This window comes from Diceros bicornis, chromosome 34 (assembly GCF_020826845.1).
Source record: "Diceros bicornis minor isolate mBicDic1 chromosome 34, mDicBic1.mat.cur, whole genome shotgun sequence".
Lineage (NCBI taxonomy): Eukaryota > Metazoa > Chordata > Mammalia > Perissodactyla > Rhinocerotidae > Diceros > Diceros bicornis.
This window is the reverse complement of record NC_080773.1, coordinates 37,919,075-37,939,598: the sequence shown is the minus strand read 5'-3', so window position 1 is coordinate 37,939,598 and position 20,524 is coordinate 37,919,075.

The window sequence follows — 20,524 nt, the reverse complement described above, 5'->3', positions numbered from 1 at the left end:
AGGAGGATTAGTACTGATGTTAGCTCAGGGCTGATCTTCCTTATCAAAAAAAAAAAAAGAAAAACTCGTCACTCATCTTTCTTCTTGAGTCCTTCTCTTGTTTATTCACTCCTCTGGTCAATAGCCGTGGATGGATAGACAGATCCAAAACAGATCCAAAAGAAGGATATCTGCTCTCAGCAGTCTTAATTTTAAAATTTCTGGATGTTCTTGTTATCACAAATAAGTTATGAAACAGACCTAAGTGCTGTAACTATTGGAAAAAAATACATAAAAATGCATTTATTAACAGATAACAGTAGCACACTGAAAAAACCCAACTGGAAAATTTTAAAAACCAATGAGATTGCAATAAACCAGACAGAATAAGAAATAAAGATACATAAATCAACACACACACATACACAGAAAATCTCTATAAGCTTAACAGGTATACTGAAAAGGAGATTCTTCTCACAGTAGAATCATAAAAACATAGAATGTCTGGGATTAAGTTCAGAAATGCAAGGGATCTACATGAAGATAAGTTTCTGGAAAGAATTACAAGTAAGCTTGCATAAATGAAAATGCTCATCATGTTGCAGGACGGGGAGGCCAATTGTAAATCCCAGATCATCACAAGGCTCAGTCCATGAGCAAACAGGATTACGACCGGGCCCTGTGGGCACCTGGCCCTTGGACTTTGCTCTGTGCTTTCTACCTCCTCAAAATGTGAGGGAACCAACTAACTGCTGTGCTTCACAAGAAAAGTCAAGTCACATTCAAACTCATGGAGAAATGCTCCCAGAAACTGCTAGTTAAAAAATGTTCTTTGCTTTCTTTGCCAATAAATTTAGACCTCAAAGCCATCAAAAGCGTAGAGTTATAATCACAGGACTGTTTATATGTTTATATGTGGTGTGGGGGACTCATCTTATTGTTCAGCAAGTTGATTGAGGTGTGTGGTTTGTTTCAAGCACTTTTTTTCACCCAGAGAGGACTCTTATGTCACCCAGGATGAAGAAAAAAGGAAGGGGGACTGAGTGGGAGACTCTGCTCCTGTCTGCATGTGTAATTTGATGAATCTACCACGTCCCCTTGGTCCCACTGTGTGTTTTCACATCATACCCTGGACCTCTGGATGTCTCTCTCGCTTCTCTGCATCCCCTTGGCTGTGCCTCTGAGACTGCCGCTGAGGTGACCTGTGACCTGGCCTTTCCTGCTGAGGGCAGTGGGTCTCTGCTCTTTGTGAGGTGTCTGCCTTCCAAGGAGTGACTCTGCGTCAGGTGAGCAAAGGTCAGCCTGAGCCTGTGGAACCTTGTGACCTGTGATGGCTGCTTCTAGTAGTCCCTAAATCGTGGCTTAGCGTGACTAAGCAAGAGACTCGAGAGCAGAAGCTGGTTGTGAGCAAGAAAGGGTTATCTCGTGTAAGGTGCTTTTTTGGCCACAGGTAACAGAATGTGCCACCATTCACTATCTTACATTGCCTGAAGTCCAGAGGCAAGGGCTTCTGGGGATGGTTCCTGGGCTCAACTGTCACCCTTGGCCAGCCAGTGCCCATCTCTTGGCTCAGTCCTCCTCAGCGTATTGTCCTGGTTATTCCTAAGGCTTGTGTCCTCCTGATGTCAAGGTGGTTGTCACAGTTCCAAGCATTGCATGTAGCCATACAACATTTTGCTAAAGATGTTGGCATCGGGGGTATATTTTATTTGTTTCCTTTGTCACTGTAACACATTACCGCAACACAAATTTATCATCTCACAACTCTGGAGATCAGAAGTCCAAAATGGGTCTCACTGGGCTAAAATCAAGGTGTTGGCAGGGCTGCATTCCTTCTAGAAGCTCTAGGGGAGAACACATTGCCTTGCCTTTTCCGGCTTCTAGAGACCGCCTGCATTCCTTGGCTCGTGGCCTGTTCCTCTGTCATCAAAGCCAGTAGTGTAGCATCTTCAAGTCTCTCTCTGATTCTGACCTCTGCTTCCATTATCTCATTGCCTTCTCTGACTCTGACTCTCCTGTCCCTTCTTAAATGAGGACGATTGTGATGACATTGGGGCCACCACAAGTAATCCGTGATACTCTCCCATCTCGAGATCCTTAATTACACCTATAAAGTCCCTTTTGCCCTGTAAGATAACGTACTCACGTGTTCCAGGCATTAGGATGTGGGCATCTTTGGGGAGCCATTACACTACCCACCATGGGGAAGGAATAAAATCTCTTCGGAAGCCCGCTTGTAGACTTTCTCAGATCCCGTTGGCCAGGACTGACGTGTGTCCATGTCCTGGCGGTGAGAAAAGCTGGAAAAGAGTGGCTGGCATTTTAGGATCTGTAGAGGAAGCTGGACTCTCCACAGTGAAGGACTCTCCACAGCCACAGTGGCTGGCACAGAAGTCTGTGTGGGTGAAGCTCATCTGCCCCAGAGGCCTCTCAAGTTGGTTTGTGAGGCCACACGCCCAATCTGAGAGCAGCTGCTGCTGGAAGTTTCTGGACTTGCTGCCAGCAGAGATCCAGAACTGAAGGAAGTCTCAACATATAGGGAGCATCAAGGAGATGGGGGTCCCGGTAGAGGGTTTGATGGTAGTGCTGGAAAGGAAAAGGGGCATTTCTGTGAGTGTAAGGGAAAAGCAGGCACTCTCCCTTGGGTCCAGGAGGAAAGCTAGCATTTCAGAGGATTCTCATAAAGGCAGAGGGAGAAGAAGGTCTTCAGGATTCACATGTGGGATCTTACTGCTCATCTCTTCCCCAGAACACTCCAGATGCTCTTCTGCATCTACGGGTGAGGTTGCCTCCCAACCCCAGCTTTGCAAAGGATTCTAGTTGAAGCTTCTGAGGTTTGCATCATCCTTGGAGTATGGATGCTTCGCAGGCTTTTTAATCCTGTGTGGACCCCGGCTGTGCCCCTAGAGTGTGAAGATGCACACAAGTCTTCACGCTACCTCTCAAAGGTGATGGTAGAATGCCATTTGTGAAACATTGGTGAGTTAGTATCAGGCTCTCTGATTTGTTTGAAGTGACAGCATTTGAATCATGCAGGAAAAAAATGGTGGCATGTTCTTCAGCCCTCTTCTGTGAATGCTATAAAATTACACATATATCGACCCCCATGATTCTAAAAGATGAGTGATCTCTGCATGACCCTTCAAATTTGGTGTTCTCTGATTCATATATGGTGTAAAAAGATAGATATGCTGTTGTCATTAACATTTACATTTTATTATCTATGGCAATCATTTCTATGAGACATTGTTCATCAGGCCTAGACCTGAGTCCCAGTAAGTGGTGTTTCTGTGGCAAATCAAGGGCGTACGTGAAGCATACCTGCTCCCACCTGCTCCTCCGTGACTGCAGGGACCCACAATGCAAAGTCTGATTACATCCAGGTACCTGTTTATGGGTCAAAAATAACTTGTGGATCCTGCCTCCTTTGCAGTTTATTTCTTTTTTTTTTTCTTTTGTGAGGAAGATCAGCCCTGAGCTAACATCCTTGCTAATCCTCCTCTTTTTGCTGAGGAAGACTGGCTCTGAGCTAACATCTATTGCCAATCCTCCTCCTTTTTTTCCCCCAAAGCTCCAGTAGATAGTTGTATGTCATAGTTGCACATCCTTCTAGTTGCTGTATGTGGGGATGCCACCTCAGCACGGCCGGAGAAGCGGTGCGTTGGTGCGCGCCCGGGATCTGAACCTGGGCTACCAGTAGTGGAGCGCATGCACCCAACCGCTAAGCCATGGGGCTGGCCCCTGCAGTTTATTTCTGATGTCAAATAAAATGGAATTCCAACCAACAGCTTTCCCATATTATGTTCAATGAGTTTTTCTAATCTATTTGAATTTCCTGGTGTCAAATAAGGTGAAAGCCATAATTGGAAGCCTGCCAACATTGACCCTCTTTGTCGTGTTCTCTAGTGTGAGTCCTCTTGCGTTGACTGGTGAGAGCGCCTCCTGAAGGCTCGTCCTGCTGCTGCATGTACTGGGTTCTTCCCAGTATGAGTTCTCTGACGGAGCCTCACAAGTGCTGAGCTGTGGTTAAAGCCTTTCCCACAATGACTGTATCCATAGGTTTCTCTCCGTTGTGCATTCTGTGATGTCGAGTAAGGAAGGAGAAAAGCGTGAAACCTTTCCCTGAATGATTACATTGTAGGGTTTTTCTCCTTTATAGACTCTTAGGTGTAGAGTAAAGCCATCACTCCTTAAAAATAATTTCCTGAATTCACCGCAAGTATAAAGTTTCTCCTAAGTCGAAATTCTCTCGTACTGAGTATGGGAAAATTTGTGCCTCTGCATTTATAGGGTTTTTCTCCTGTGTGACTTCTGAAACTTACTGAGAGGCTGTCTTTCTCAGTAAATACTCTCCCGCACTAACACATTTGTAAGGTTTGTCTCCTGGGTGAATTTGCTCATAGTTAAAAGGATTGAGCTCTGTTCAGACTTCTCTACACGTTGCATTTACATAATCTCTCTCGACTATGAGTTCTCTGATGTCATTGTACATCAGAGACGGAAGGACTGAGTGGAGGAAGGATTGAGTTCTAATTAACCTCCCGCAAATTCATTATTCTTGCAGTCTCTGTCCTGGATCAGCGTTTCCTGCAGGGCCGGATCTTCCGCTTGTCTCGCCTGGTTCTCCTGCTGCTGCTTCAAGTGGGCTTCACATTCCTGGTGCCTGCCAAATGTGGAGAGATATAGTCCCTCCCTTGTGAATCTTTCTATTTTCAGGGTCACATATGGTTCTAAGAGAAATGCCTTGCTTTCTGGTTAACTCCTTACTTTTGATTCTAGTTGCTCAACCTGGGGGAAAAAAAAACATAATTTTAAGTGTTTAGAGAAAAACTCCTGGAGAGAATATAGTGAGATCAAGTGAAGAAGCACATCTGAAACATGTGGATTTGTTTTCAAATCTGCCTTGCAAGGAGTGAATGAGCTGTGAGCGGAGATGAGCCTAGCCCCTTGAGGTGTGAGGGGTTGATAGGTCGTCTCTGCTCTGGATCACCCCTCACTCTCTTTTTCCAGATGCTCTTCTAGACTCCAGTTCTTTGGGGACTGGTCCTGAGCCCTCTTCTGTCTCCTGCCAGTGCAATTTCTTTCATTCCCCTGGATTCAAATGCCATCTGAACGTTGATGAATCATAGTTCTGTAACTTCACCCCAGATTCTTTTCTGAGCATTGGACACATTCATTTGCCTACTGGGCATCTCTGCTTATTCTGCAACCATAACCTGTCAAAACTGAACACGATCCCACATCCGCACCAGCTCTTACCGCAGCTGCTCCCTGTCAGTGGACAGCATCACCACCAACCCACTTCCTTGTGCCAGGAGCCAAGGACCCCTCCACCTCCTTGAATCGATCACCAGATTTTGAGTCCACCGTAAATACATTGAATTGGTCCCCTTTCTGTTTCCATTGACCCATCCTAGGCTGAGTCACTGCACTTCTCAGTGGAACTACTGAAGTAGTGGCATCACTGTCATCCCTTCTTCTGTCCAGACCCCTGTCCCAACACATCCAGAGTGATCTTACAAAAATGTAAACCAGGTCACGCCATTTTCCTGCTTAAACTCAACCAATGGTTTCCCACTGTCTTTGTAACTTTTTGTGGAATATCCCCCTCCACTCTGCTGATGACTCCCTCCTGGCAAGTTTCCTGTCTGTCTGTCTATCCCTTTAGCCTCGGCACCTGGCCAGGAGAGCCATGACTATCTGTCGCCTGACTGTCTGAGGTCACCTTCACTCCTCACCACTTCACACGTAGTTGACTTCCAAGTCGAGATCATGAACCTCCAGCTTCTAAATTTCCAAGCTTGTGATGAAACATCTGCAGGAGATCTTTCCCACACAGCAGGCAGTGACCATGTAATGATGTAAATCAGACCGCGTCACTCTCCTGGGTAACCCCTCCTCCGGGGGCTTCCCATTGCATTCAGAACGAAGCCTAAACCCCCAAGGAAAGCCCACAAGGCCTGGTGCATCTGAGCCTCATTGCACCTGCCCCTCACCCTTCTGTTCCCTCCTCTCACCCATCCGTTCTGACCTCACCGCCTGCCATCAGTTTCTTGATTGCACCAAATTCTTTCCACCTCAGAGCCTTTGTTAGAGCTTCCTTCTGCCAAAATGCTCTTCCCCAGCTCATCATATGCTGGCACCTTCTCATGCTTGAGAGGTCAGATTCAAGTTGACCTCCTCAGAGAGGCCTTCTTGGACTGTGTAGTGGGCTTAGTAATAGTCCCCAAAGATGTCCACATACTAATCCACAGAACCTAAGATTATATTACCTAACGTGGCAAAAGGGACTTTGCAGATGTAATTAAATTAAGGAGCTTGCGATGGAGAGATTATCCTGGATTATCTGGGTGGGCCCAATGTAATCACAAGGGTCCTTAAAAGTGGAAGAGAGTGGCTGGCCTGGTGGCGGAGTGGTTAAGTTCATGTGCTCTGCTTCAGCGGCCTGGGGTTCAAATCCCAGGTGCAGACCTATGCACTGCTCATCAAACCATGCTGTGGTAGTGTCCCACATACAAAAATAGAGGAAGATGAACACAGATGTTAGCTCAGGGCCAATCTTCCTCACCAAAAACAAAACAAAACAAAACAAAAAACTAGAAGAGGAATGCAGAAGAGTCAGAATCAGAGAAGGAGTTTTGATGATGGAGTCAGAGGTTGGAGTGATTTAGGGTCACGAACAAAGCAATGCAAGTGGCCTCTAGAAGGTGGAAAAAGCAAGGAAATGGATTCTCCCGGAGAGCCTCGAGGAGGAACACTAACCCATTTTAGACTTATGACCTCCGGAATTGTAAGATAATAAATGTGTGTTGCTTTAAGCCCCTAAATTTGTGGTAATTGGTTACAGCAGCCACAGAAAACTCATGCAAACCATATGATCTCAAGTTCCTTCCCCTTTGCTCCCTCATAGTTCCGTGTTCTTTTCACTTGCCATGTTTATCAGGAAATGTGACAATGACTTGTACCTGTGAAGATTTTCCAGGGAAGATGTAGCCCCTGGCACAACAGCTGCCTGCCACAGAGAGGAGCTGAGTGGTGCTGGTAAATGAACAGAGGGGATGGTGTTAAAAGGAACTGTGAGGGACGAGTCTGGACCCTGTTACCTCATACTTGGATTATTGAAGCAGAGTCTTAATCTGCTCTCTTTAATGTTTTGTCTGTGACTCACACTGATGCTGAAGTAATCTTCCTACACCCCAGGAACATCGTATCTTCAGGACACTCTAACCCAGTGATCTTGAACTCTGATCCCTCCAGCACGGTGACCGGAGCTCATTGGCAGCCATGGGGCTTCCACTTTTCTCCTTACTGAATTACTTGAGTGTTCAAGTGAGAGACATAAGAGATGCATGTAGCCTACAGTCCTCAAGGAAGATTCAACCAAGGGACATGCAGCCGCAGCCCTCAAGGAATCTTTCGTGGAGGAGGGACAGAGTGGAGATACCAGGGCAGGAATGACTCTGGGCAGGGAAGAAGGCTGGCCTGCAAACTTCAGGGAGCACAGATGACAGAAAAGCATCCTGAATTGCACCATGAGGGTGTGATCAGCAGAATCCAGACCCTGGGAAACTTTACAGTCCCACAGCCCAGGTTTCACAACAGCTCAAGTAAAAGGAAAGGAAACGGATGGTGGTGTGGTTTGCAGCCTCCAAGATGACCTCTAGTGATCCCCACCAGAGTTCACACTTTCCCATGGTTCCCTCCTCCCATGCTGTTCCCTCCTCCCAACAGACCATGGGTTGGTCTGTGTGACTCACAGGATGTGGCAGAAGTGATGGTACATCACTTCCAGGAGTAGATTATAAAAGACATCGTGGCTTTAGTCTTTTTTTTTTAATGGCTCCATTATAGTCAATTTTTTTTTGAGGAAGGTTGGCCCTGAGCTAACATCTGTTGTCAATCTTCCTCTTTTTTTTTTCTTTTTTCTCCCCAAAGCCCCAATACATAGTTGTGTATCATAGGTGTAGGGTTTTAGCTCTTCTGTGTGGGACGCTGCCTCAGCATGACTTAGATGAGCAGTGCATAGGTCCGCCCCCAGGATCCAAACCGGCGAACCCCGGGCCACCAAAACAGAATGTTCGAACTTAACTGCTATGCCACAGGGTCGGCCCCATGGCTTTAGTCTTTTTTTTTCTTTCTTTCTTTCTTTTTTTTTTTTGTGAGGAAGATAGGCCCTGAGCTAACATCCATGCCAATCCTCCTCTTTTTGCTGGGGAATACTGGCCCTGAGCTAATATCTGTGCCAATCTTCCTCCACTTGACGTGGGATGCTGCCACAGCACAGGCTGATAAGTGTGCTCTCCAGATCTGAACCCTGGCCGCCAGCAGTGGAGCACACACACTTAACCGCTACGCCACGGTGCCGGCCCCCCCATGGCTTTAGTCTTGATTGTTTCTCTCTCTCTTCTTGCTCTGGAGGAAGCCAGCTGCCATGCTATGAGGATACTCAAGTAGCCATGTGGAGAGGCTCAAGTAATGAGGAACTGAGGCCTCTTGCCAACAACCACATAAATAAACTTGTAGGTGTGTCCTCTATCACAGTTAGGGCTTCATATGACCGCAGCCCTGGCTAATATCTTGATTACAACCTTGTGAAAGACTCTGAGGTAGATCCATCCGGTTAAGCTGCTCCCAAGTTCTTGACCTGCAGAAACTGTGAGGATATCAAATGTTTGTTGTTTTAAACTAGGAGTCAGAAAACTGCAGCCTCCAGGCCTAATCCAGTCTGCTGCCTTTTTTTGGGTGGCCCACAAACAATAATTTTACATTTCTAAAAAAATCAAATCAAAAGAATTGTACTTTGTGATGTGTGAAAATTATATGAGATTCAAATTTCAGTGTCCATAGAGTTTTATGGGAACACAGCCATGCCCATTCCCTACTTATTGTCTGTGGCTGTTTCTGTGTTACAAAAGCAGGGTTGGTAGTTGCCACAGAGGCTGTGTGGCCCACCAAAGCTAAAATATTTACTATTTGGCCCTTTGTAGAAAAAGTTTGCTAGCATTATTTTCAGCCACTATGTTTTGGGGTACTTTCTTACACAGCAGTGGATGACTAATACACCATATCTCCCTGCCCCTCAGTTTTGGACCAAGACATGAGACTTACTTTGGCAAACAAGATGTTAGCAGTTGTGATGTGAGGAGAGGCTGGGAATGTGCTGACATTGCCAGACTTACCCTTTCATGCTTCTGCCATTGCCATGACAAGAACGTGACCTAGCTAACCTGCTAGTCTAAGGGGATGGAGGCAAGGGGCGCAGATCTGCTCCTCACCTGAGCCTGAAGGCCAGCTCAGCTGAGCCCAGCCTAGATCAGCAGATGCCCTGGTGACCTGCGGACATATGAGCCAGAATAAATGACTATTGTCTTAAGCAACTGAATTTTGGGGGCAGTTTGTTGCACAATCTCATTGTGGTAACAACGGACCAATATGTATTCCCAGCAGCAATATAAACAAGAGCTTTTCCCCTTGGCTTATGGCCAACACAGGAATGGTCATTGTTTTTTTTGTTGTTGTTTGTTGTGAAATTTCTGTTGTACAGTATTGTTTATCAGTCACCATATAAATGTGCCTCTTCACCCCTTGTGCCCACCCACCACCCCCTTGCCCCTGGTAACCACCAAACAGTTCTCTCTGTCCATGTGTTAGTTTATCTTCCACTTATGAGTGAAATCATGCAGTGTTTGTCTTTCTTTTTCTGGCTTATTTCACTTAACATAATACCCTCCAGGTCTATCCATGTTGTTGCAAATGGGATGATTTTGTCTTTTTTTATGGCCGAGTAGTATTCCATTGTATATATATATATATACCACATCTTCTTTATCCAATCATCAGTCGAGGGACGCTTGGGTTGCTTCCATGTCTTAGCTCTAGTGAATAATGCTGCAATGAACATAGGGATACACAAGCCTCTTTGGATTGTTGATTTCGGGTTCATTGGGTAGATACCCAGTAGTGGGATAGCTGGGTCATAAGGTATTTCTATTTTTAATTTCTTGAGGAATCTCCATACTGTTTCCCATAGAGGCTGCACCAGTTTGCATTCCCACCAGCAGTGGATTAGGGTTCCCATTTCTCCACAGCCTCTCCAGCATTTGTCGTTTTTTGTCTTGGTGATTAAAGCCATTCTAACGGGTGTAAGATGATATCTTAGTGCAGTTTTGATTTGCATTTCCCTGATGATTAGTGATATTGAGCATCTTTTCATGTGCCTGTGGGCCAGCTGTATATCTTCTTTGGAGAAGTGTGTGTTCATTTCCTCTGCCCATTTTTTGCTCGGGTTGTTTTTTTGTTGTTCAGTTGTGTGATTTCTTTATATATTATGGAGATTAATCCTTTGTCGGATATATGGTTTGCAAATATTTCTTCCCAGCTGGTGGGTTGCTTATTCATTTTGATACTGGTTTCATTTGCCTTGTAGAAGCTCTTTAATCTGATGAAGTCCCACTTGTTTATTTTTTCTTTTGTTTCCCTTGTCGGAGTAGACATGGAATTCGAAAAGATCCCTTTATGAATTGGTCTTTATTGTTAATCTTGATATAATGTTACATGATAACAAGAAAAATTCTACATGGTATGATCTTAACTAGGGCAAAAAAAAAAAAAAAAAAGCGCAAGGAGAAGAAAACGAGCGAAAGAAAATACGCTACAATGTTCACAGAGATCATGTTCCAAATAGGACTCGTGCAGTTGTCACCAGTAGTAACTCACTGTATGTCGTTGAGGAAAGAAAGGGAATTTGTTCTGGAGTCCAAGAAAGCACTGAAGAGCTTTGCGACTACAAAGCCAGCTCCTGGCCTGCAGCTGCCAGCACTTCCGCTCCCTGCGAGGAGAGCTTCTCATTAATGGGCCCAGCTTGTCTCTCTGCTGGATCCCAGGCTCCCAACTATAGCAGTGGGGTGAGGGAGGGCGGGCTGTGAATGGCCCAACTGAGGTCGGGCGCCCACATCTGCACCCACGAGCCAGAGCAGGACGTGGGTCCTGCTGCACTGACCTGGCCGCGTGCCCGACCCCTCGGGGACGTGCTGGGTGGGGGTGCTGCAGGAGAGGCAGATGTTGAGGAGGAAAATGGGAGTCCCCACAGGCTGTCCTCAGGGAGGCCCTGGGGTAATTTCCTTCCACTTTTCTCTTTTTACCAAACATTTCAAAATGAATTTTAATGAAGAATATTAATTTAAGAAGATTAAACTGTATTTCTCATTGATAAGGTCTTTTAAAAATTTAAATTCTGTAAGCCAATTATATGGTGCCAAAGTCAAAATTAGGGAACAATATATGCTCAGAGAAGTCCCCCTCCCACCCTTGTCCTTTCTACCCTGCTTCCTGTACCACCTGAGGATAAGTCATTTTGCATTCATTTTTGGTATATTCTTCCATTGTTCTTTAAATATATATTTATGAATAAATATATAAACAAATGTGGACATATATGTATATCACATGAATAGATAGATATACATACATTTCACATAAATATACCTCCTCCCCACCCCCACAGGGAGGCCTTGCAAGTCACTAGCAACATGCAGGGACATGTAATCCTCCTTCAGGGAGAGCAGTGAAAAATTGGGACCAACAATTCATTTGATTTATTTTCAGTCAATGAACATGCATTAAGCACCTAGTATGTGCCAGGTATGAGGGTGAAGGAAAGAGCTGGGCAGATATCTGGGGGAAGAGTGTTCCAGGCAAGGGGGAACATCACGTGCAAAGGCCCTGAGGTGGGAGCATACTGTGCATATTTGAGCACCAGGGAGAGGACCAGTGTGGCTGGAGCTGAGTGAGGCAGAGGGAAGGGAGTGGACAGTGGGCTCAGAAAGGCCAGAGGGGCTGACCTGGCCAGGCCTTGCATGCTGTGATGTAGACTTTGGCACCACTTAGGCTGTAGTGTGGACTTTTACCCTTAGGGAGCTGAGAGCCCTTGAATACTCTGAGCAGAGGAGGGAGGTGCCATAGGAACTCTCTGGCTGCTGTGGGGAAATAGACGTGGGGACAAGGATAGAAGCAGGGAGGTTGGTGACACGATCACTGTAGGAGATGCTGGCAGCCAGGCAGACAGTAGGAGTGCCTGCCTTCTGGGTAGGTAGGAGTACGACGCCGGCAGACCTGCTGCCCAGTCCGGTGTAGGATGTGAATTCGGGGAGTCCAGATACCGGTGAGGTGTCGGCCTGCACCGGGGAAGAACAGAAACGCTGGTGACGGAGACACGCACGGCTGGGAGAGGAGCGGGATCGAGGGCAGTAAGATGCTCATTAGACCTTCAGGTGGAGTGTCAAGGAGGCAGTGACTGTTTTAGGCTGGAGGTCAGGGAAGAGCCTAGGCTGGTATTATACACTGGGGGTCATCAGCAATAGAGAATCTGAAAAAAATGAGGCGCAGACCAGAGGAAGGGGTAGGAGGAGAGTGCCATGGGCTGAGGAGTCCGATTCTGGGAGGAGCTGGTGTGAGGAGGGGCCGGCGGGCAGCAACTGACTTCCTTTCCCACCCTGAGGCACTTTGGCCTTTGTGGGCTCTTTCCTCCATCAAAAAATATAAAAAATTATATTTTATAACTACATTGCTATAAAGAGGAATATAATCCAGATTGAATTATATTCATTTTTTTCTTCTAATTTTAAAAGAAAAGATACATTTTTGTGGACCCTTAAAAGTATCGTGAGACCTGGGCACTGTGCCTGCTGTGCCTGATGGAGAAGTCTAGGCACTGACTGAAGATCAGAGGCCGCACACCAAGTGGCTAGAACCTGATGGAGCTGGGGGCAGGGCTCTGAGCAGCCGTGGCTTTGTATATTGAGTGAAGAATCTTATTCTTTAAGAGCAATACATGAAATGACAGAGGAGAAGGCACCAAATAAACTGAGGGACCTTATTATTTCAGAGCAGTACGTGTACTGACGGAGAAGGAGGCACCAAGGAGAGAGACGGTCTGGTTGCTGCCGGGGTTCCCCTTCAAGGAGGGACTGCTGTTAGCTGCCGACTCCTTCGAGAGCCATAGTCACGCTCCTTTCCCAGCAGCCTCTGGCCACTAAGCAAGCAAGGCTGGGGTCCAAGGGCCTGGGTGTTTGCCCCAAACACGACAATCCTCTACGGGCGGTCTTTGCTCTGGAGCTTATCGCTGGGCAGCAGTGTGGTCTGATAGCACCTCCTGCCCAATCCTGCTTTCTCCCTTTTTTTCTTTCTTTTACCAGTGTTATTCCCCAATAAACCTTTTTGCACTTCTAACTCCATCTCAGTGTATGCTGACCTCAAACTGGCACACTTGAAGCCAGGCAGTTAGGAAAATCAGAGGAAAAGGAGGCAGGGGTGCTGGTACGTAAAAGTTCATGCACATTTATGGGATAAACAGACTCCAGCATAGAAAGAGATAAACAATATGAAGTGACCAGTTGCAAAAGAGATGTGGTAGCTGATGAAAAGACATACAGGAAATGTGCGAACTTGCTGGTTATTAAGGACATGCAAGGTAAATCGATGATGCATTTCAGTGTCTGGATTGGATATTGTGGTAGGCAGAATTCTAAGATGGCACTCATGATTTCCACCTCCTGGTGTCACATGATGATTAGTTTACGTTGTATGGCAAAGATGACGGGATTTTGAAGATGTAATTAAGGTCCCAAATCAGTTGACTTGAAGCTAATTGAAAGGGAGATTATTCTGGGTAGGCCTTAGTCAGAAGCCTTTAAAAGAGTGCTCAGTTTGAGACTGTCCTGCTGGCCTGGAAGAATCAAGCTGCTGTGAGCTCTGCGGCTGCAAGGAAATGTGTTCAGTCACACCCTGAGTGAGCTTGGACGCAGATTCTTCCCCAGTCAAGTTTATGGATGAGAATGTGGCCCACTGACACCTTGGTTGCAGCCTTTGGAGACCCTAAGACAGAGGACCCAGTGAAGCTATGCCAGACTCCTGACTCATAGGAACTGAGGTAATAACCACACATTGTTTTAAGCTGCTAAGTTCATGGTAGCTTGTCACCCTGCAACAGAAAACAATAGACATGAAAGGCTGCAAGAAAGTGAGTCCCTGCTGGTGAGTGTGGGTGGCAGTGACCTTCTCCACACTGTAGGTGGCAGATGTATGAAGGGAAATTTCATAATATGCAACTAAAACTGTTTAGAATGTTCATACTACTCTCCTAGCATTTAGGAATTCCACTTGTAGCAGTTCCTCCTAAAAGAGCCTTGGTAGGTAGTAACGAGAGCGAATGTGCACAGAGGGTTTACTGTATGCAGAGGGCAAGGGTATTAGCAAATACAGACCTCACACAGCCTCTAGTTACTCCTATTTTCAAATGATAAAGGTGAGTTTTAGGAAGTTGAAGTCTTTTGACTTGAGTTATGGAGCTAGAAATCATCTATGCTAATCTGAGGAGAAGCTGTGTCTGAAACCATAGTCCCTCTTAATCCTATTTGTCATAAAAATAAACCCAGTAATGGATAGTGATAAAGCACATATTATCAAATGTTAATTGTCTAATCTAGGGGCTGGGTACATGGATGTTCACACAATTCTGTTAGGTTTTTTTTGAACATTTGAAAGTGTTCTTAATAGAATGTCGAGGAAAGGTAAATCCAATAAATGCAATGTTTTTAAGGTTCATATATCTTTGGCTGTGGGAATTACCCCTCAGTTTCTAGACAACTATCTCTAAGCCGTTGATATTTATTGTATTAAAAAAATACTCTGGCAGGAATACCTAGGGCGGCCCAAAGTAAATTTCAGTCCCAGGATAAGTACAGTAGTTATCTACCGCCCCCTACAGGCCAGCGTCGGTGCTCTGCATGAAGGCGTGAACCGCAGCGAGCACTGCGAGGGGTTTCAGGTTCTTGTCGGCCCGTTGCTGGAGCGTGAACACCGCGGGTGATTTTTCCTTTCATCTGTGGGGTCACTGTAAAGCCTGGCGACGCCGAAATCCTCCCTGAGCGCCGTGAAGACCCTGACATCCGAGATCCGCTGTCATTCCCCTTGTCGTCGATAGAGGGCGCCGCCACCGCCGCGGCTACCGCGACCTGCCGGAGGAGGTGGTGCACCGCGCCGCGAGGCCGCCTGGGAGATGTAGGCGGCGGGGGGATACGCACGCGCAGGACAGCCCGGAGCGGGTGCGCATGCGCAGTGGCGGGGCGGGCGCCTGCTGTTGCGGGAGGGAGCTGGGGTGAGCGTGGCGCTGGCCTGGCGGCTGCTGGGTGAAACTGCGCAGGGAGCGCTCCGGCATGGTGGCGGCGGTGCAGCCGGAAGAGCCCGGGGCGGGGCGCGGGCGGCTCGAGTGGGGCCCGGGGCCGGCAGCTGGCAGTGAGTGGAGGGCGTCCCCCAGATCCCGCCTTCTGGGCGGGGGCCTCCCTTGCTCCCGGTGCGACCCCACCTCCCCGCAAGACCTCCACCCTCCGGGTCCGAGCATCGCTGGTGGCGGACACCCTCTGGCGCGTGGATATCCGTGCACGTCTTTCTTCCCACACACACACAGCGCTCCCCTCCTCGAGGAAAACCCCAACTCCTGTCCAGTCACAGGAGCCTGCTCAGTTCCAGGACCCCTCTGGATCCAAGCTAAGGCGCAGGTTCTGAGCCCTCCCCCACTCCCAATGTCAGTGGTGAGCAGGGACAGGAGCCTCACAAGACAAGGCAACCTCAGTGACAGCACTCACGAAACCCTGCCCTGACCGTAGAGGAGGCTCCTTCAGATCCTTAGTCTTCCCTCTGGGAGTAGCCCCCATTCTGTCTTCTGGGGTCCCTGGCCTGGCCTCTGGGAGGCCCTTTCTCTAGTCTCCTGCAAGTGGGCATCGCAAATACACAAATCAAGAAATAAAATATTAACACCAGACACCCTAGATGCCTCCTTTGTGTTCCATTCCGGTCAATTATCACCTCTGCTCCAAAGGTTTACAAACACTGTCCTGACTTCTATTGCCATGGATTCCTTTTGCCAGTTTTTGAACTTTATATGAATGGAGTCCTGAAATATGTATTCTTTTGTCTGTCTTCTTTTGCTCAACACTGTGTTTGTGAGATTCATCCATTTTATTGTATGTGGCACTTTGTTTGGTCCAGTATTTCATTACATGAAGATGCCAAACTCAGTTCATTTTGTTGCTAGACATTTGGCTGGATACTGCTTTGGGACTTTTATGAGTAATGCTATTATGAACATTCCTGAACACAGCTTTGGGTGCATCTTAGTTTGCATTTCTGGTTGGGAATATGCCTAGGAGTGGAATTGCTGGGTTAACAACAGGTTATCCTGTTGTTGAGCTTTACTAGATGCTGCCAAACAGTTTTCCAAAGTGCTTACACTACTTTGTCCTCCTACAAGTAGTCTGTGAGGGTTCCACTTGCTCTACGTTCTTGACAACACAAAGGTGCTGAGTCCTTTTAATTTTAGCCATTCTGGTAGGTGTGAAGTGGTATGTCATGGGTTTTAAAAAACTTAGCATTATTGAAGTATAATTTATGAATAATAAAATGCATCCATTTTAAGCAAACAGTTCAATGTGTTTTGACAAATGTACACAATTCTATAACCTGCAACACATCCAAGATAGAGAACATTTCCATCACCCTAAAAGTTACCAGTGTCCCTTTGTAGTTGATTCCCTCCCCCCACTCAAGACCCTTGCAGTTCTGATCTGCTTTCTGTCACTATAGTTTTGTCCGTTCTAAAGTTTCATCATTTCTGGTGCTGGTCAAACTGGTGCAAGCTAATTACAGCCTGTCTCTCCCACTGACTACAACTGAAATCTCCAGATAGAATACAAAAACAACTACTTACGGACTCTGAAAAGTAAACAATAGCAGGCAGACTGGGAACTGAAACCAAAACTTGAATAATGATCTGTATGTAACAGAGGTGTCCTTTGTGGTTTTTTTCTCCGAGTTTTGACATAAGAGCAGGCCAAATCCTGGAACTGTACGCAGACAGCAAAATCCAGGAAAACCCCCCCTTTCTAGCCAAAGGACCAGAAAAAGAAGCCTTAGTTGAACAAAGAGTTTCAGGGAATCCTATTTTCTTGCTCTTTTCACCCACCACATTGCCTGGAAGGCATACCCCATTGCATGGAACAGCACAATACCACAAGGGGCTAAAACTTTGAAAGAAAGCTGTTTCTCTGGCTAGAGAAAGCAGGAAAATCGGCTGCTGTTGTCCAAAGACTGGGGAAAATCTCAATTATTTTTTTCTCTCACTGCTACACCCCAAAGGTGGCTCCAGTGGCACAGAACTGAATTCTGAAAGAAACTCATTTTTTCTGGCCAGAGAAACTAGGAACAAAAGCTGCTGGGTGCCAAAAAATGTGGAGGGAAATCCTGGTGAGGAGAGGAGCTGAAGAAGAGGATCCACAAATTCCGTGTATGAACTGATGAAGTCCTATGGGACAATATCAAAAGGTCTAAAGTTGTGCCACTAAAGCATCAGGAGAGGAGAAAGAGATTGGTGCAGGAAAAAAATGCTTGAAGAACTAATGGCTACAAACTCCTCCAATTTGGTAAAAGACATTAATTTACAAAATCAGGAAGCTCAGTCATCCTCAACAGAAAACCATGCCCAGACACATCATAATCAAACTGCTAGGAACCACCGCTGTCCCCTTGGCCAGAAAAAAAAAATTATTGAAAGCAACCAGCAAAAAAACAAAAAAACAAAAAACATTTCATATAAGGGAACAATGATTCAAGTGATGGTGGATTTCACGGTAGAAACCGTGAAATGGTAGACAGAAGCTTCAGGAGAGTGGGAAAACATCTTTAAAGTGCTGAAAGAAAAAAAAAACTGTCAAATGAAAGTTCCATATCTAGCAAAAATATCCTTCAGGAATGAAGCAAAAGAAAGGCATTCGCAGACAAAGAAAAAGTAAGAGAATTCATCACCAGCAGAACCTGCTCTATAAAGATGCTAGAGGAAATTCTTCAGGCTGAAGGGAAATGATAGCAGAGGGATAACTGGAATTTCAGGAATGAAGGAAGAGCAACAGAAATGGTAACTGTGGGTAAATATAATAACTCTCCTCTTAAATTCATTAAAATATACACAAATGTTGAAAGCAAAAATTATAACATTGCCTGAGGGTTTTTCAATGTGCATAGATACAATACATATGGGTAAAGGAATCTATGTGGCTGTAAGGCATCTATATTTTACTTGAAGTATAAAATATTAACTCTTAGTAGACTACGAGAAGTTAGATATGTATATCATAATCACTAGAGAAACCATTAAAAAATAATACAAAGATATATAGCTAAAATGCCAGTAGATAAACTAAGATGAAATGCTATGAAATATTCAAATAATTCAGAGAAGGCAGGAAGGGGGAAAGAGGAACAAAAAACAAAAGCGACAGACAGAAAACAATAAAATGGTAGGCCTAAATTCAACTTCATCAATAATTACATTAGAAGTGAATGATCTAAACACACCAATTAAAAAACAGAAATTGTCAGATTGGATAAAAAAACAAACAAAAATAAACCCAAATGTATGGTATCTACAAGAATCTCAGCTTAAATACAATGATATAGGTAGTTTAAATGTAAAAGTATGGAAAAATATACATGGCAAACACTGATCAAAAGAAAGCTGGAGTGGCTATGTTGTTATCAGACATAGCAGACTTCTGAGCAAAGAAAGTTACCAGGGATAAGGAAGGATACCACATAATGATAAAAGGTCTAATTCATCAAGAAGACATAACAATCCTAAATATGTAAGTGCCTAACAACAGAGCTCCAAAATAAATGAAGCAAAAACTGGTAGAATTAAAAGAGAACTAGACCCGTAATTATAGTTGGAGACGTTAACATTCCTCTCTCTATAATTAATAGAACAAGTTGACAGATGATCAGTAAGGATATGGAAGATTTGAACACCACTAATAACCAACTTCACTAATTTGTGATTTGCCCCATCATAAACCACATTTCTGGTCCCCAGTTCTTTTCCTATACTCTTTTTACAACAACTGAATCACAATACTGTTTAATATAATTTTTGCTTACTATATGGTGAACTTATTTTCATATGAATAAATACAGGACTAAAGTTTTCTTCCTGAATTTTTTTTAGAAATCAGTCTTACAGAAAAGTTGCATAAATAGTAGAATTCTGTATACCTTTCAGCAGCTTTCCCTAATCTTAACATTTTATGTAACAATATCTTTATCAAAACCAGGAAATTACCACTGGTTCAATATTAATGACTAAACTACAGACTTTATTTCAATTTTATATTTCTCCCCTAATGTCTGTTTTTGTTCCAGGATCCCACATTGCATCTATTTGTCATGTCTCCTCAGTCTCCTCCAATCTGTGACAGTTCCTCAGTCTTTCCCTGTCTTTCATGACCTTGACTCTTGTGCAGAATACTGCTTAGTTATTTTGTAGAACGTCTCTGTTTGGGTTTGTCTCATGTTTTTCATGATTAGATTGAGTGGTGCATTTTTGTCTAGAATTCCAGAAAAGTGATGGTTAAGGTCGTGCCTCCCAGGTTTCTCCACTGTCAAGTTACTGGTTTTCCCTTTATAATTAAAAAATATATTAAGGGAGAATCATCTCCTCACCCATGACTCAGCCTGTGCTGGGGGATCCCGGCCTAGTACCCTGGGCCTCATGTCCTGCCTGGGCTACTCTGGGGGTCCCACTATCCAACCCCGACGTTAATGCTGGATGGGGGGAGTATGGGTATTTATTATTTTTGTATGTATCCAAATTATTTATTATTGGAATTATTTTATTTTATACCCACACATACATAAAATTGAGAGCATTTATTTCTTTTCAAAGCACATTTTCTAACTGCTTATTACTTATTTTTATATATTGATTTTCCCATAACACATACATTGATTTGTATTATTAATCGTCTCAAATCCTTAACTATCGTATTAATTACGAAAATGCATAGCTTGTTTTATTTCTCAGTAATTATACTCTCAATGAATAATGAGGTGCACTTATCTGAATTTTAACATATTTTTCCCCAAAATTAAAAAAATTATGAATTATGATTTAGAATTATTTTGGCACACTATGCAGTACACAAAGATAAGGCTCTACAGTAATGATGGCATCGAATTAAAACCACAGGAGAAAATAAATACCCGTGAGTCGGTAGAGATACCAATAAGTAACTGAATAAGTGAATAAATAAACGGGGGGGGGGGAGAAGCGGCGCTCTTCCTGACAGCACTCTCGGTAGACCAGCGCGCCGAGCGACGGAGGCGGGAGGGTGGGGTCACAGCCGCCTGGGCTGGAGCTGAAGGGTCGGGCGGAAGTGAGTCGAGAACCCCCGGACCGACCTGGGCCCTGGATGAGGGAACTAGACTCCCGGGGCGACTCGGAGCAGAGGTGAAAGGTCGGGAACGCCCCCCTCCACGCCGTGCGCTGGGTGAGGCCGCGGGGCCTCCGGGAACGCGCGCATCCGGGTCCCGGCGCGCGCAGGCGCGCCCGCTCCAAACATGGCTACCGCCTCTTCTCGCCTGCCTGAGGTGAGTCCAGTCGAGTCCGTCGGCCCTTCGGTGCCTCGGTTTCCCCCAGAGGGCGATGTATTGGGGGGTCAGT